General features: G+C 63.6%; 1 protein-coding gene across 8 annotated transcripts in view; it reads right to left on the minus strand.

Moving 5' to 3' along the window:
* LOC144309699 (outer dynein arm-docking complex subunit 2-like) overlaps nt 1-2,919 on the minus strand; it is a 166,750-nt gene extending 163,831 nt beyond the window's left edge. For all 8 annotated transcript variants that reach the window (XM_077890806.1, XM_077890803.1, XM_077890805.1 and 5 more), the window contains exon 1: nt 2,846-2,919. The gene's annotated coding sequence lies outside the window, so the exon portion shown is untranslated. The remainder of the gene's footprint in view (nt 1-2,845) is intronic.
* Between the last annotated feature and the right edge of the window lie 4,145 nt (nt 2,920-7,064).

A 7,064-nucleotide genomic window follows, 5' to 3' on the forward strand; every position in this document is an offset into this window, starting at 1 on the left:
GAATTCCTTGTTCCTTGGAAATATGGTTAGTTTAATTAATAATACTAGTTCAACTATAACATAATTTATGAGGTATAGTTCTGGGGGGGGGGGCGATAACTGAGGTAATGTATTAGAACAGCCCCGGCATATGGTAAATAGTCTATTTCATATGTAACTTAGTGAGCTTCAGCTATTGTTGTTATTCCTGTTATTCATCAGGACTATTATTTTTTTTAGGATTAATTTATTTTACAGAGAGGCAGGGGACAGGGGCAGAGGGAGACAGAATCTTAAGCAGACTCCACGCTCAGCATGGAGCTTGACACGAAGCTCCAAATCATGACCCTGATCATGGCTGGAGCTGAGACCAACAGTCAGACACTCAACCCACTGCATCACCCAGGAGTGTCCATCGCTACTGCTATTGAAAAATCAAAACTCTGAGTCAAACAGACCTAGATTCAAACCAGGTCTATACTTCATTTACCCCCCATAACTTACCTCAGCCTTCTTTCCATCATATGTTCAAAAGAAACGGAATCTACACCTATAGTAAACTGGACAGGAAAAAATATACATACGTATGCAGATACACAAGTGTGTGCATATAACACAGGTAAAATCTGAAAAAGCCTAAGGGACTGCATCAGTGACGATGTACCCACGTGGTTACCATAACTATGCGAGATGTCACCACTGGAGGAAGCAGGGTCAAGGGTACACGGGATCTGTATTATGTCTTCCAACACATGAATCCACAGTTATCTCAAAGTACAGTTAAAGCAAGAGGAGAAGTGGTGGTTAACATTGTTATAAGAATGCAAGGGAACAAGGCACGTAGTCCTGTGGTTGGCACAAAAGAGGCATTTGATGAATTTTTAAAAGATTTTATTTATTCATGAGACGGACAGAGAGAGAGAGAGAGAGAGGCAGAGACATAGGCAGAAAGAGAAGCAGGCTCCATGCAGGCAGCCCAAAGTGGGACTCGATCCCGGGACTCCAGGATCACACCCTGGGCTGAAGGCTGACGCTTCAGCACTGAGCCACCCAGGCGTCCCTGATAAAAACATTTTAAAAATTGGGCAGCCCGGGTGGCTCAGCAGTTTAGCACTGCCTTTGGGCCAGGGCTTGATGGACTCCCTGCATGGAGCCTGCTTCTCCCTCTGCCTGTGTCTCTAACTCTCTCTCTCTGTCTCTGTGTGGCTCTCTTATGAATGAATAAAATCTTAAAAAAAAAAAGAGTTTTAAAAAATAATAAAGTGATTTCTTAAGACTTCCTCAAGTGGCAACTGCCCCTTACTAGAATTCTGTCTATACCTTTACTCCACTTCAAAAAGTTTGGTTCTCGAATGAACCACCAAGAGGAGCAGAGGAATAAGCATCCGCATAAAACACATAAAGTGAAAGATCCCTATAATTTCTAATCTGTGGATGAAACCTGAAAGGCGTCTGGGGGAGTAACCAAATAGCAAATCACTTTGAGATTGATGACATATGCCTTATTATATAAGTTAAAATAGGAAACACAGGGACATCTGGGTGATTAAGAAGCTGAGCGTCTAACTTTGGCTCAGGGCGTGATTCTGGCCCAGGACCCAGCCCCACATTGGGCTTCCTATGGGGAGCCTGCTTCTCCCTCTGCCTGGGTCTCTGCCTCTCACTGTCTCTCTCACAAATCAATAAGTAAAACCTTTTACAAATAAAATAGAAAACACATCTAAAAAATCAACTTCTGAAGATAATCGATTTCTTTTTAATTATACGGCCCCGATATTTAAACTATGGCTTTTCAAAATCATCAACAAGGAAAAAATTTTAAAAAGCAACAGATAAGTACTAGGAGATCATGAAAACCAGCCCATCGCAGTCTGCGCCGCACCCATGCCCCGGCAGCACGTGGTCCGGGAGGCCCCGCCAGCGAGACAGCCAGCCCGGGCGAGGGAGGAGGCCGCCGCGTGCAGCCCGCTACCGTGGCCCCTGCAGCTCTGGGTCCCTGCCCGCTCCCCGCCCGCGGCCCCGGCGGTTCGCACCTTCCTCAGCGCCGACATCCTCGAGCGCTCTGAGTTCAGAAGGCGAAGGGCGACATGCGTTGTGGCCCGTCCGTCCATCCGCACCGCCAGCCAACAATCCGCGGGGCCGGGGCCGCCGCCGCCGCCGCCACGCGTCCCACCGCGCTCCAGCCCCGCACACGCTCGGAGCCCCCCGCCGGCGCCTGCACACTGGGCGCCCCGGAGGCCTGGTGCGCTGGGGGCCGCCCGGCGCGCGGAGGCACCTGGGAAGGGCCAGGCAAGCGCGGGGAGCCCAGGCAAGCGCCGCGCCTCCGCCACCCCGCAGCCCGCGGGCAGTCCCCGCCCCGAATGCCACCTGTGGCGCGGGCTCGCCGGGTGCCCTATGCGGCCGTTAGCCTGAGGCGCGTGCTGCTCGCTGGCCGCAACAAGGTCCCAGCGCCGCAGCGCGGCCGGTGCCAGGGCGAAGCGAAGGTAGCGCGCGTCCCCCCAGGGGCGGTGCCCCGCAGCCGGAGGACGGACCGGACACTAGCTGCCTCGGGCGGCGTGGCCGGAGGCTCTCGAGCTGTCCAGAGACCGTCTGTCCGCCGCTGGCGCTGCCCTAAACACGAGCCGCTTCCGCCTGGGCCCCTGGGCCCTCGCGGCTGCCCCGCGGGAGCCGGACGCCGCCCCCTCCTCAGGCCCCGCAGCTCCTCCAGCCCGCCCGTCTGCCCGGAACAGTCCGCGCCGCACCCACGCCGCGGGAGTGCAGGGTCCGGGAAGCACCGCCGGCGAGGCACCAAGCCGCCGCGCGCAGCCCACGACCGGTCACCCCTGCAGCTCCGGGTCCCTGCCCGCGCCCCGCCCGCGGCCCGCACCTTCCTCAGCGCAGACATCCTCGGGTGCTCGGAGTTCAGCAGGCGCAGGGCGACAGGGCACACGGCCCGTCCACCCGCAGGGCTGGCCTTCAGTCCCGGGGACCGCGCTCGAGCGCAGTGCACGCTGGGAGCCCCCCGCCGGCGCCTGCGCACTGGTCGACCGGGAGGCCCCGCACGCTGGGGGCCGGCCTGAGTGCGAAGGCACCTGGGGAGGGGCCACACCCGCACCAGGGAGCCCAGGCAGCACCGCGCCCTGTCGTCCGGGGGGTCCTTCCGCCCCACCGCTCCCCCGCCGCCGCCGCCGCCGCCACGCGCCCCACCGCGCTCCAGCCCGGCACACGCTCAGAGCCCTCCGCTGGCGCCTGCACACTGGGCGCCCCGGAGGCTTGGCGCGCTGGGGGCCGGCCGGCGCGCGGAGGCATCTGGGGAAGGGCCAGGCAAGCGCGGGGAGCCCAGGCAGCGCCGAGCATGGCGTCCGGGGATCCTTCCGCCCCACCGCTCCCCCGCCCCTGCCGGCGCGCAGGCCCCACCCCGGATGCCACCTGTGGCGCGGGTCCCCTGGCGCTCAAGGCGGCGGTAGCCTGCAGCAAGTGCAGCTCGCCCGCAGCCCCACGGTCCCAGCGCGCCTGCGCGGCCGGTGCCAGGGCGACACGAAGGTAGCGCGCGTCCCCCCAGGGGCGGTGCCCCGCATCCGGAGGACAGACCCGGCACTTGCTGCCTCGGGCGACGTGGACGGAGGCTCTCGAGCTGTCCAGGGACCGTCTGTCCACCGCTCGCGCTGCCCTAAACACGAGCCACTTCCGCCTGGGCCCCTGGGCCCTCGCCGCTGCCCTGCGGGAGCCGGACGCCGCCCCCTCCTCAGGCCCCGCAGCTCCTCCAGCCCGCCTGTCTGCCCGGAACAGTCCGCGCCGCAACCACGCCGCGGGAGTGCCGGGTCCGGGAAGCACCGCCGGCGAGGCACCAGGCCGCAGCGCGCAGACCACGACCGGTCACCCCTGCAGCTCGGGGTCCCTGCCCGCGCCCCGCCCGCGGCCCGTACCTTCCTCATCGCAGATATCCTCGGGCGCTCGGAGTTCAGCAGGCGCAGGGCGACAGGGCACACGGCCCGTCCATCCGCAGGGCTGGCCGTCAGTCCGGGGGACCGCGCTCGAGCGCAGTGCACGCTGGGAGCCCCCCGCCGGCGCCTGCGCACTGGTCGACCGGGAGGCCCCGCACGCTGGGGGCCGCCTGAGTGCGGAGGCACCTGGGGAGGGGCCACACCCGCACCGGGGAGCCCAGGCAGCACCGCGCCCTGTCGTCCGGGGGTCCTTCCGCCCCACCGCTCCCCCGCCGCCGCCGCCACGCGCCCCACCGCGCTCCAGCCCGGCACACGCTCGGAGCCCGCCGCTGGCGCCTGCGCACTGGGCGCCCCGGAGGCCTGGCGCGCTGGGGGCCGGCCGGCGCGCGGAGGCACCTGGGGAAGGGCCAGGCGAGCGCGGGGAGCCCAGGCAGCGCCGCGCCCTGTCGTCTCCGGGGTTCCTTCCGCCCCACCGCTCCCCCGCCCCTGCCGGCGCGCAGGCCCCGCCCCGGATGCCACCTGTGGCGCGGGTCCCCTGGCGCTCAAGGCGGCGGTAGCCTGCAGCAAGTGCAGCTCGCCCGCAGCCCCACGGTCCCAGCGCGCCTGCGCGGCCGGTGCCAGGGCGACACGAAGGTAGCGCGCGTCCCCCCAGGGGCGGTGCCCCGCATCCGGAGGACAGACCCGGCACTTGCTGCCTCGGGCGACGTGGACGGAGGCTCTCGAGCTGTTCAGGGACCGTCTGTCCGCCGCTGGCGCTGCCCTAAACACGAGCCGCTTCCGCCTGGGCCCCTGGGCCCTCGCCGCTGCCGCGCGGGAGCCGGACGCCGCCCCCTCCTCAGGCACCGCAGCTCCTGCAACCCGCCCGTCTGCCCGGAACAGTCCGCGCCGCACCCACGCCGCGGGAGTGCAGGGTCCGGGAAGCACCGCCGGCGAGGCACCAGGCCGCAGCGCGCAGACCACGACCGGTCACCCCTGCAGCTCGGGGTCCCTGCCCGCGCCCCGCCCGCGGCCCGTACCTTCCTCATCGCAGACATCCTCGGGCGCTCGGAGTTCAGCAGGCGCAGGGCGACAGGGCACACGGCCCGTCCATCCGCAGGGCTGGCCGTCAGTCCGGGGGACCGCGCTCGAGCGCAGTGCACGCTGGGAGCCCCCCGCCGGCGCCTGCGCACTGGTCGACCGGGAGGCCCCGCACGCTGGGGGCCGCCTGAGTGCGGAGGCACCTGGGGAGGGGCCACACCCGCACCGGGGAGCCCAGGCAGCACCGCGCCCTGTCGTCCGGGGGTCCTTCCGCCCCACCGCTCCCCCGCCGCCGCCGCCACGCGCCCCACCGCGCTCCAGCCCGGCACACGCTCGGAGCCCGCCGCTGGCGCCTGCGCACTGGGCGCCCCGGAGGCCTGGCGCGCTGGGGGCCGGCCGGCGCGCGGAGGCACCTGGGGAAGGGCCAGGCGAGCGCGGGGAGCCCAGGCAGCGCCGCGCTCTGTCGTCCGGGGTTCCTTCCGCCCCACCGCTCCCCCACCCCTGCCGGCGCGCAGGCCCCGCCCCGGATGCCACCTGTGGCGCGGGTCCCCTGGCGCTCAAGGCGGCGGTAGCCTGCAGCAAGTGCAGCTCGCCCGCAGCCCCACGGTCCCAGCGCGCCTGCGCGGCCGGTGCCAGGGCGACACGAAGGTAGCGCGCGTCCCCCCAGGGGCGGTGCCCCGCATCCGGAGGACAGACCCGGCACTTGCTGCCTCGGGCGACGTGGACGGAGGCTCTCGAGCTGTTCAGGGACCGTCTGTCCGCCGCTGGCGCTGCCCTAAACACGAGCCGCTTCCGCCTGGGCCCCTGGGCCCTCGCCGCTGCCGCGCGGGAGCCGGACGCCGCCCCCTCCTCAGGCACCGCAGCTCCTGCAACCCGCCCGTCTGCCCGGAACAGTCCGCGCCGCACCCACGCCGCGGGAGTGCAGGGTCCGGGAAGCACCGCCGGCGAGGCACCCAGGCGCCGCGAGGGACGAGGCCGCCGCGCAGCCCGCGACCGGTCGCCCCGGCAGCTCGGTCCCCGCGGCTCGCACCTTCCTCAGCGCTGACATCCTCGGGCGCTCGCGGTTCAGAAGGCGCAGGGCGACATGCTTTGTGGCCCGTCTGTCCGCAGGGTCGGCTGGCCGTCAGTCCGGGGGACCGCGCTCGAGCCCAGTGCACGCTGGGAGCCCCTCGCTGGCGCCTGCGCACTGGGGCCTCACGGGGTAAACAACCCCCACTGAGCCCTGCACCAGGCAGGGGGTTGAGCAGCTCCCCCAAGTGCTAACAACTGAAAATCAGCACAATAGACCCTCCCCCAGAAGACCAGCGAGAAGGACAGGGGAAAAACAAGTTATTGACCAAGCAGCACTGGAAAGTTCCAGGGTAAGACAAGCGACTTGCAGGATACAGAATCAGACGATATTCCCCCTTGTTTTGTTGTTGTTGTTGTTATTTTTTTATTTCTGTTTGCTTCCCCCACCCCTTTTTTCCTTTCTTTTTTTCTTTTTCTTCTCTTTTTCTTCCTTTTTTCTTCCTTTTTTCTTTCTTCTTTTTTCTTTTCTTTCCGTCTTTCTCTCCTCTCTTTTTCTCCTTTTCCCAATACAACATGTTTTTGGGCACTCTGCACTGAGCAAAATGACTAGAAGGAAAACCTCACCTCAAAAGAACGAATCAGAAACATCCTCTCTCCCATAGAGTTACAAAATCTGGATTACAATTCAATGTCAGAAAGCCAATTCAGAAGCATTATTATAAAGCTACTGGTGGCTCTAGAAAAAAGCAAAAAGGACTCAAGAGACTTCATGACTGCAGAATTTAGAGCTAATCAGGCAGAAATTAAAAATCAATTGAATGAGACACAATCCAAACTAGAAGTTCTAATGATGAGGGTTAACAAGGTAGAAGAACGAGTGAGTGACATAGAAGACAAGTTGATGGCAAAGAGGGAAATGAGGAAAAAAGAGACAAACAAGTAAAGGACCATGAGGATAGATTAAGGGAAATAAATGACAGCCTGAGGAAGAAAAACCTACGTTTCATTGGGGTTCCAGAGGGCGCCAAATGTGACAGAGGCCCAGAATATGTATTTGAACAAATCATATCTGAAAACTTTGCTAATCTGGGAAGGGAAACAGGCATTCATATCCAGGAAATAGAGAGATTCCAC

This window comes from Canis aureus, unplaced genomic scaffold, assembly GCF_053574225.1.
Source record: "Canis aureus isolate CA01 unplaced genomic scaffold, VMU_Caureus_v.1.0 ptg000175l_RagTag, whole genome shotgun sequence".
NCBI classification, from domain to species: domain Eukaryota; kingdom Metazoa; phylum Chordata; class Mammalia; order Carnivora; family Canidae; genus Canis; species Canis aureus.